This window comes from Trichechus manatus, unplaced genomic scaffold, assembly GCF_000243295.1.
Source record: "Trichechus manatus latirostris isolate Lorelei unplaced genomic scaffold, TriManLat1.0 scaffold00112, whole genome shotgun sequence".
In the NCBI taxonomy this organism is placed as follows: Eukaryota; Metazoa; Chordata; class Mammalia; order Sirenia; family Trichechidae; genus Trichechus; species Trichechus manatus.
Genome location: NW_004444048.1, coordinates 9,228,267 through 9,238,207, shown reverse-complemented (window position 1 = coordinate 9,238,207; position 9,941 = coordinate 9,228,267). Strand labels below are relative to the sequence as shown.

Sequence of the window (9,941 nt, the reverse complement as noted above, 5' to 3'; positions counted from 1 at the left end):
AAAAAAAAGGTTGAGAAGTTAGAGGGTTGATATGTTGTGGGGTTGTTAACTAATGTCATAAAACAACATGTGTACTTCTGTTTCATGAGAAACTATTTGTTCTGTAAGCCTACACCTGAAGTACAATAAAAAAAAAAAATCATATGAAAAAGATGGAAAAAAAAATTTCTAGAAGCACTTTGATTTGATTTCTGCAGAAAAGACAACAAACTAAGCTGCTATTTGAAATATAGTAAATCAAAATGTAGTTTTTATGGAAGTTAATATAGTGGACAGAAAATTTTTTAACTCATTAAATTCTTTTTAATTCAATTATATCTGCAATGATATTATCTGTAAGTTCAATTTATGCACCATTGTTAATCTCCTAAAATACACATGCATTTCAATTTCTCATGATTATCTAAATATGTTCACAGTATTCATAAGCATGGAAGTTTAGACTTTAAAAGCATCAAAGAAAAAATTTGTTTAATGAGTCAATTAGAGTTAACAAGGTTTATTGAGTGAGAAACTGTTCTCAAACAGGGAGAACCCCAGACTGAAAATGGTGAGGAGGCTCAAGTTTACACAGTGACACAACCCGAAAACCTATTGCCATCGAGTAGATTCTAATTCATAGTGACCCTACAGAACAGAGTAGAACTGCCCCATAGAGTTTCCAAGGAGTGGCTGGTGGATTGAAACTGCTGACCTTTTGATTAGCAGCCGAGCCTTAACCACTGAAACACCAGGGCTCCACACAGTGACTTGCTTGGATGAGTAAGTATCTTGCCCTTTGCTTAGATTAGTTAATCACATTTAATTTTCCTTTTGTTTTGGGAAAGTTGATCACTGAACGCTAAGCTGCTTTATCTTGATTGGATGAGTGTTGCTAATTCATTTTGGTAAGTATTGCTAACTTAAGCTGGATTCAGAAAAGGATGTGAAATGAGGGATATCACTGCTGATGTCAGATGGATCTTGGCTGAAAGAAGAGAATACCAGAGAGATGTTTGCCTGTGTTTTATTGACTGCGCAAAGGCATTCAAATGTGTGGATCATAGCAAATTATAACGTTTCGAAGAATGGGAATTCCGAAACACTTAATTGCGCTCATGAGAAACCTGTACATAGACCTAGAGGCAGTTGTTTGAACAGAACAAGAGGATATTGTGTGGTTTAAAGTCAGGAAGTATGTGTATCAGGATTGTATCCTTTCACTGTACTTATTTAATCTGTATGCTGAGCAGATAATCCGAGAAGCTGGACTATATGAAGAAGAACGGGGCATCAGGATTGGAGGAAGACTCATTAACAACCTGCGTTATGCAAATAACACAACCTTGCTTGCAGAGAGTGAAGATGACTTGAAGCACTTACTGATGAAGATCAAAGATTACAGCCTTTGGCATGGATTACACCTCAACATAAAGAAAACAAAACGCCTCACAACTGGACCAATAAACAACATCATGATATATGGAGAAAAGATTGAAGTTGTCAAGGATTACATTTTACTTGTATCCATAATAAACGCCCATGGAAGCAGCAGTTAAGAAATCAAACGACACATTGCACTGGGCAAATCTGCTGCAAAAGACCTCTTTAAAGTGTTAAAAAGCAAAGATGTCACATTGAAGACTAAGGTGCACCTGACCCAAGCCATGGTGTTTTCAGTCACCTCATAAGCATGTGAAAGCTGGACAATGAATAAGGAAGACTGAAGAAGAATTGATGCCTTTGAATTATGGTGTTGGCAAAGAATGTTGAATATACCATGGACTGCCAGAAGAATGAACAAGTCTGTCGTGGAAGAAGTACAGCCAGAATGCTCCCTAGAAGCGAGGATGGTGACACTTTGTCCCACATACTTTGGACATGTTATCAGGAGGGACCAGTCCCTGGAGAAGGACATCATGCTTGGTAAAGTAGAGGGTCAGTGAAAAAGAGGAAGACCCTCAACGAGATGGACTGACACAGTGGCTGCAACAGTGGGCCCAAGCATAACGATTGTGAGGATGGCTCAGGACCGGGCAGTGTTTCATTCTCTTGTACATAGGGTCGCTATGAGTCAGAAGCAACTCAGCGGCACCTAACAACTGATAAGGAAAACTTGCACAAGTTCGATTCTACATCATGCTGTTGCTTTTTTAAATGGCCTTATGACTAATTTTTGTTTGGCTCTTGGCCCAGAGAAGCCATTTTAACTCTTGCCTCTATAAAAATTTTTAACAGAAGAACAGTAAAACAATTAGACAGCAAGAGAGTCCTAATGAAAGGCAGGAAAACCCAACAGGAAATCTACCTCTTCTGATTGTGTTGAGTTGAATTGTAGTTGCACCTGAGGATTTGTTTCAGCTGGGCTGCTTTAGAGGCAAGATCTTTACATAGCTTCCCAGATAATAAATATTTCAAGATTTACCACAAAGACCCCCAAAACAAAGTACTTTAAGACTCAAGTGGTTTGCTTCAGAGTTTCCCTTTAATTTAAGCTGATTCTTTACTTAAAAGATGACTCTTTTATTTCCTACTTTTCTTTTTCTAAACCCTATATTATTCTGCTTCCTCCTTCTGTTTCATTCATTTATTACTAAACTGGCATGGCAGAATTGCTTTATGTCAGACACTGTAATGAAGCATTGGAACTTTGATCATTGTTTGTAAAAATGTGCCCAGCCTCACTTTTTTTCACTATATATTTTACCAAAAATGCCCATATTATACTTTCCTTGAATGTTTGAAAAATTAGTTGTTAACATTTTATAGTTCTCAGTTTCTTTTTATTCCTGGCGCTCCAAAAGTCCATGCCATGAATCTCTTTCAAAAAGTGGTCCCCATTATATTAGTCACAGATTTTTAGAGACTTGGTGAAAGTCATCTTAGAGGTCATCTACACAACTCCCTCATTTTAAAGGTAAGGGAACAGAGACAATGGATTTAAGTGGCTTGCCCCAGATGTTAGAAATAATTGATAATAGAACTGGAAGTAATACCTAAGCCACCTGAACCGCATATAATTCTTTTCCCAGTAGACAATTTCTTGAGCCTTTGGTGTAAAGTAGCTTAACTGTTACTAGCAAAGGGAAGGAAATAGGAGGTGACATCAAGCATCAGAAGTGTGATTGATTTACAAAACCATGATGAGATACCATCTCACTTTGGCGTTACTGGCACGAATCAAAAACACAGAAAATAACAGATGTTGAAGAGGCTGCAGGGAGACTAGAACTCGTCTGCACTGCTGATGGGAATGCAAAATGGTACAACCATTTTGGAAAACGATATGGCGTGTCCTTAGAAAGCTAGAAACAGAAATATCATATGATCCAGGAATCCTACTCTTAGGAATATATCCTAAAGAAATAAGAGCCATCACACAAATAGACATATGCACACCCATGTTCATTGCAGTATTGTTCACAATAGCAAAAAGATGGAAACAACCTAGGTGGCCATCAACAGGTGAATGGATAAACTATGGTACATACACACAACGGAGTACTATACAACGATAAAGAACGATGAATCTGCGAAGCATCTCACAACATGGATGAATCTGGAGGGCATTATGCTGAGTGAAATAAGTCAGCCACAAAAGGACAAATATTGTATTATGAGACCACTACTATAAAAACTCATGAAAGGGTTTACACACAAAAAGAAGCAATCTTTGATCATTACGAGGGGGGGGAGTGGTGGTGATGGAAAAACACTAAATAGACAATAGATAAGTGGTAACTTTAATGAAAGGTAAGACAGTACACAATGGGGAAGCCAGCACAGCTTGTCCAAGGCAAGGTCATGGAAGCTCCATAGACACATCCAAACTCCCTGAGGGACCGAAGTACTGGGCTGAGCATTGTAGGGACCGTGGTCTCGGGGAACATCCAGCTCAGTTGACATAACATAGTTTATAAAGAAAAGGTTCTACATTCTGTTTTGGCGAGTAGTGTGTCTAGGGTCTTAAAAGCTTCTGAGCAGCCATCTAAGATACTCCACTGGTCTCTCCCCATCTGGAGCATGGGAGAATGAAGAAAACCAAAGACACAAGGGAAAGATCAGTCCAAAGGACTAATGGACCACAACTACTACAGCTTCCACCAGACGGAGTCCAGCGCAACCAGGTAGTGCCTGGCTACCACCACTGACTGCTCTGACAGGGATCACAACAGAGGGTCCCAGACAGAGCTGGAGAAAAATATAGAACAAAATTCTAACTCACAAAAAAAAGACCATACTTACTGGCCTGCCAGAGACTGAAGAAACCTTGAGAGTATGGCCCCCAGGCACACTTTTAGATCAGTAATGAAGTCACTCCTGAGGTTCACCCTTCAGACAAAGATTAGACAGGCCCATAGGACAAAACGAGACTAAAGGGACACACCAGCCCAGGGGCAAGAACTAGAAGGCAGGAGGAGACAGGAAAGCTGGTAATAAGGAACCCAAGGTAAAGAAGGGGAGTGTTGACATGTTGTGGGGTTGGTAACCAATGTCATAAAACAGTATGTCTACTAATTTTTTAATGAGATAGCTAGTTTGTTCTATAAACCTTCAGCTAAAGTACAATTTTAAAAAAAGAAGTATGATTGATTTAATTGATCTTCAGGGTCTTTTTCAGTCCATAAAGTCTGTGTTTCTATAAAATATTATGGCAAGGATCATGAAGTACTTAAGGGTGCCCACAGTTTCTCCCTACAGCATAACAAACCCACAGGCATTGAATATTCCTACTGTTGAAATCCACAGTTCTAGATACCCTGACTATATTTTCATCAGAAGAAGGTGCCTAAGAAGATTTTGAGTAGTGTAATACTGCCATCTAGCAGCAAAAATGTTAATTACATAAAAATAGGTTGTATGCCTACTAGGGAGACCTGGTGGCATGGTAGTGAAGCACTTAGCAGCTTACTGTTAGGGGGAAAAGTGTCTTCCTATTTATGCCCAATAGTAAATTCCTGTAGAATTTATTTACTCCTATAGAGGAACGGGAACCCTGGTGACACAGTGGTTAAGCATTCGGCTGCTAACCAAAAGGTCAGCAGTTCAAATCCACCATCCACTCCTTAGAAACCCTATGGGGCAGTTCTACTCTGTCCTATAGGGTCGCTATGAGTCAGAATCGGCTCGGTGGCAATGGGTTTTCAGTTTGTATAGAGGAGTGGCAAAAATAATCAGAAAACAAAGACTTGTATATAATACATAATAAATAATTTCACAACTAAGAAAAAAGCCAAAATAATCTTAGAAACGCCAGCTAAAATGTCTATAATCAGAAAACAATCTATGCAATACAGAGAGATCAAAAGGGGTGAGAAAAACTATTAGTGTTCAGGCCTATCTAAGAGACTCTACACCTTTTTTCTATCATGCCACCAGAGGTAGATTTGCCATGAAGTTAATGAAGCTTAAGCTTCAGGGTCCTTCACTTACACAGGGCTCCTCTAAGTGCTGGGAGTTGCTAGAAATTCTAGAGTGTTCTATGGTAAGGCAGGGAAACCAGGATGCAGTCAGTAAGCAGTTCTATGTAAGCATTTCTGATAAACTGACTAAAGAGAGCTCAGAAGAAAGAAACCTGAATCTCCAGTTATGCAGTATTTCGTTGTGATGATTTTTCTCATTCTAAGTAATTGTGATGCACTTTTATACTTTATTTCATTTTTGTATTTTCTTTCTCAGAGAAGGCTCCCAAATTTATATAAATTCCAGGCCCCACTGTACTCAGCAAGGGGCACAGTGGGCAAATCTGACTTTTGTTGCTAACTGCATGGTAAGGTTCAGCATGAATCCAATTCCCAAAGTGTGGAAATGGATTCAGCCCTTGTTTTCCCACTTTTCTAATTCTTGTTGCTTCTGCTCACAAGGCATTCACTCTCTCAGCCCTGGCACCCCGGAGCTGGTTCAGAGCTCACAAGTTACATGGATATCATCTTTCAGCCCTAGTCACCCAGAATTAGGTCAGAACTCACCATGTTAGAAGGACACCTTCTTTCAAACTGCCAAACAGGCAGACACCAGCCCCTGCTGGCTCTCACTGTCCCTGTGGGTTCATTAATTCACTGGAACAACTCAAAGTATTCACGGAGAGTGTACTGTACTTACTACGGATTTATTACAACCAAAAAGGATAAAAATGAAGAAACTCATGGTGAGTTCTGGAAGGGTCACAGCACACAGCTTCCATGTGCCAAAGAGGGACACACTACCCCCTCTCATGGATGATCACCAGCCAGGAAGCTCCATCTGAGCCTTAGGGCTCAGGGCTCTTACATCATACCTCTGAGGCTTAGTCAGCATCAGGCCACAAGGGTACTTCTTTGTCTTCTCAGCCTCCATACATTAGCCTCCGGTGTTGGTACGGCTCAAAAGAACCTAGAACGAAGGCCAAAGTGCTTTCTGCAAGGTGACACCACACCTTGTACCCATAAAATCTAGATCTGCCTTTGCACAAGCTATAAGTTATAATATTGTGCAACCCACTGGGGCAAACAGAAGAGACATTTCGAGATCTGAGGTGACCATCAACCCTAAAGGCTGAAGCTATCAGTGCCACACTTGCAATCCATTTCCTGAACACTAATGTACTTCAGCACAGTGCCAGTGAATAGGGACAGTGTTTTGGTCAACTCAAAGGATTGCTGTTCACCTTGTAATCTATGTGTATGGCATTCCCTCAGAATGTGCAGTACAAAGTCAGTATAGCATCCCTGGCTGAAAGTTCTATTAGCAGTTCCTCTTGACACCCACTCTGTACTGTAAAGTGTACTGAAAATACTCTCATGGAAAGCCAAGCTAGTCTCAATGCATAGATACTATTCCCTCACCTCTTCTTATGTCCCCATCCTACCTGTAAAACGTAAGATCCAGCCTTTTAGAATAAGCTTACCATCTAGCAATGTTACAGGAAAGTACTATCAAATATGTTGATCATATTTACTATTTAAAAATCTTTGAAAACTATATAATTAGTAATAACATTTAAATATTAAAGATGGGCTTTTGGGGTTTGTTTGTTTTTAATTTTATCGTGACAACAAAAATACATATAACATAAAATTTGCCATTTTAACCATTTTTAAATGTACAATTCAGTGGTCTTAATTACATTCACAATGCTGTGCAACTTTTACAACTGTTTCCAAAATTTTTTATTACTCCCTTTTCTCCCCTTGGCCTAGCCCCTGGTAAACTCTACTTTCTGTCTGTATGAATTTTCCTATTCTAGGTATTTTGCATAAGTGAAATCATACAATATTTGTCCCTTTGTGTCTGGCTTATTTCACTTAGCATCATGTGTTCAAGGTTCATCCATGTTGTAGCATATATCAGGACTTCATTCCTTCTTATGACTGAATAATATTCCATCATGTGTATATGCCACAGTTTGTTTATCCATTCATCTGTTGATGGACACTTGGGTTGTTTCCACCTCTTGGCTACTGTGAATAATGCTGCAATGAACATTTGTGTACAGGTATCTGTTTGAGTCCTTGCTTTCAACTCTTTGGGTATATACTAGGAGTTGAATTGCTGCGTCATACTGTAATTCTATTTTAACTTTTTGAGTAACCACCAAAAAGTTTTCCACAGCAGCTACACCATTTTGTATTCCTATCAGCAATGTATGAGGGTTCCAATTTTCTCCACATCCTTGCCAACATTTGTTATTTTGGGGTTTTTTAACAATAGCCATCCTAGTGAGTGTAAAGTAGTATCTCTATATGTTAATACAGACAAAAAAGCATACAAGTGGCACAGTAGGGGAAACCTCTTAGACATAACTAAGCACCTCACAGGATGAAGTTCCCAGGCTCAGGGGCAAAGGACCATAGACTCGAGGGACATCTATGTCAGTCGGCATAACATAGTTCTTAAAGACAAAATTCTACATCCTACTTTGGTGAGTAGCGTCTAGGGTCTTAAAAGCTTGTGAGCAGCCACCTAAGATACAACTATCACTCTCTTCTAGTCTGGAGCAAAGGAGAGTGAAAAAAACTAAAGACTCAAGGGAACAGTTAGTCTAAAGGACTAATAGGCCACATGAACCACAGCCTACACGACCCCAAGACCAGAAGAAGCAGATGGTGCCAGGCTACCACTACCGACCACCCTGACTGGGATTATAACAGAGGGTCCTGGACAGAGTAGGAGAAAAATGATCAAACAAATTATCAAATTTACAAAAAAGACCAGACTTACTGGTCTGACAATGAGTAGAGGAACCCCAGAGGCTATGGCCCCTGGACACCCTCCTAACTCAGAATTGAAGACATTCCCAAAGTTCACCTTTCAGCAAGATTTGGCAGGCCTATAAGACAAACAATAACACACGTGAGGAACGTCTTTTTAGATCAGTCAAGTATACGAGATCAAATGGGCAACACCTTCCCAGGAACAAAGATGAGAAGGCAGGAGGGGACAGGAAAATTGGACAAATGGACATGGTGAACCCGGTGTGGAAAGGGAAAAGGGGAGAGTGCTGAAATAATGCAGGATTGCAGCCAGTGCCAGGAAACAATTTGTGTATAAATTTTTGAATAAGAAACTAATTTGTTCTGGAAACTTTCACCTAAATCTCAGTAAAAAAATAAAGTAGTATCTCATTTTAGTTTTGATATGCACTTCCCTAATGACTAAGATGTTGGACATCTTTTCATATGCTTATTGGCCACTTGTATATCCGTTTTTGAGAAATACCTATTCGGGTCTTTGCCCATTTTTAAATTGAGCTGTAGTCTTTTTGTTGTTAAGTTGTAGGAGTTCTTTATATATCCTGGATCATAAACCCTTATCAGATATATGATTTGCAAATATTTTCTTATCTTTTTACTTTCTTGATAATGTCCGTTCATGTATAAAAGTCTTTAATTTTGATGAAGTCCAATTTATTTTTTCTTTTGTTGCTCCTGCTTTTGATGTCATATCTAAGAATCCATTGCCAACTACAAGGTCATGAAGATTTACCCTTACGTTTTCTAAGAGTGTTGTAGTTTTAGCTCTTACATATTGGTCATTGATCCATTTTGAGTTAATTTTCATATAAGGTGTGAAGTAGGGATTCAACTTCATTCTTCTACATGTAGAAATCCAGTTGTCCCAGCGTCATCTGTTAAAGACATTATTGTTTCCCCCATTGAATGGCCTGGGCACCCTTTTCAGAAATCAGTTGGCCACAGATATATGGGTTTATTCCTGGACTCTCAATTATGTTCCGTTGGTCTGTATGTCTGTCCTTATGCCAGTAACAGTACCACCTTGTTTTGATTACAGTAGCTTTGAAGTAAGCTTGACACTGGGAAATGTGAGTCCTCCTACTTTGTTCTTTTTCAAGGTTGTTTTGGCAATTCAGAGCCCCTTATATTTCCGTATGAGTTTGAGGATCAGCTTTTCCATTTTCTGCAAAAAAGACTGTTGGAATTTTGATAAGAGTTTGCATTGAATCCGTGTATAGCATTGGTTAGCATTGACATCTTAACAATATTAAGTCTTCCAATCCATGAACACAGAACATCTTTCCATTTATTTAGGTTCTCTTTCATTTCTTTTGTGCTGTTGTTTTTGAAATGCATCTTATTCAACTCTGTGAGATGCTTCAAAAATAGCTTGAAGATAAAATTGAAAAGCTAATTGCACAACAACTAAAGTTGCCCCCTCCCTTTTCAGGTCAGTCAAGCATTTATTGTACAAGATTATTCATTTTTAAAGAAGACATTTTATAGTAGATTAAAAAAAAGGCTTAATTCCAGTGGAAGCTATAAATATGTTTGTTACACAGAGCATTGAGTGCCTACTGTGTATAAATTTGAATGTGTGGTAATTATGTTTTTGTTTTTTTAATAGAAGTATAATTTCTATACAATAATGTTAATTAGATTTTAACTCTAAAAATGTAAAGACTTACTAACAATTCAAGATAATTAAAAGGATTACAATGATTTAGTTAAAAACTATAAAATTTTTAT

The 9,941-nt window shown here is 38.7% G+C and overlaps 1 protein-coding gene across 4 annotated transcripts in view; it reads left to right on the top strand.

The window, feature by feature from the left end:
- The window catches only part of AMN1 (antagonist of mitotic exit network 1 homolog), an 87,749-nt gene that overhangs the window by 66,236 nt on the left and 11,572 nt on the right, over positions 1 to 9,941 (top strand). The gene's annotated exons all lie outside the window — the stretch shown is intronic.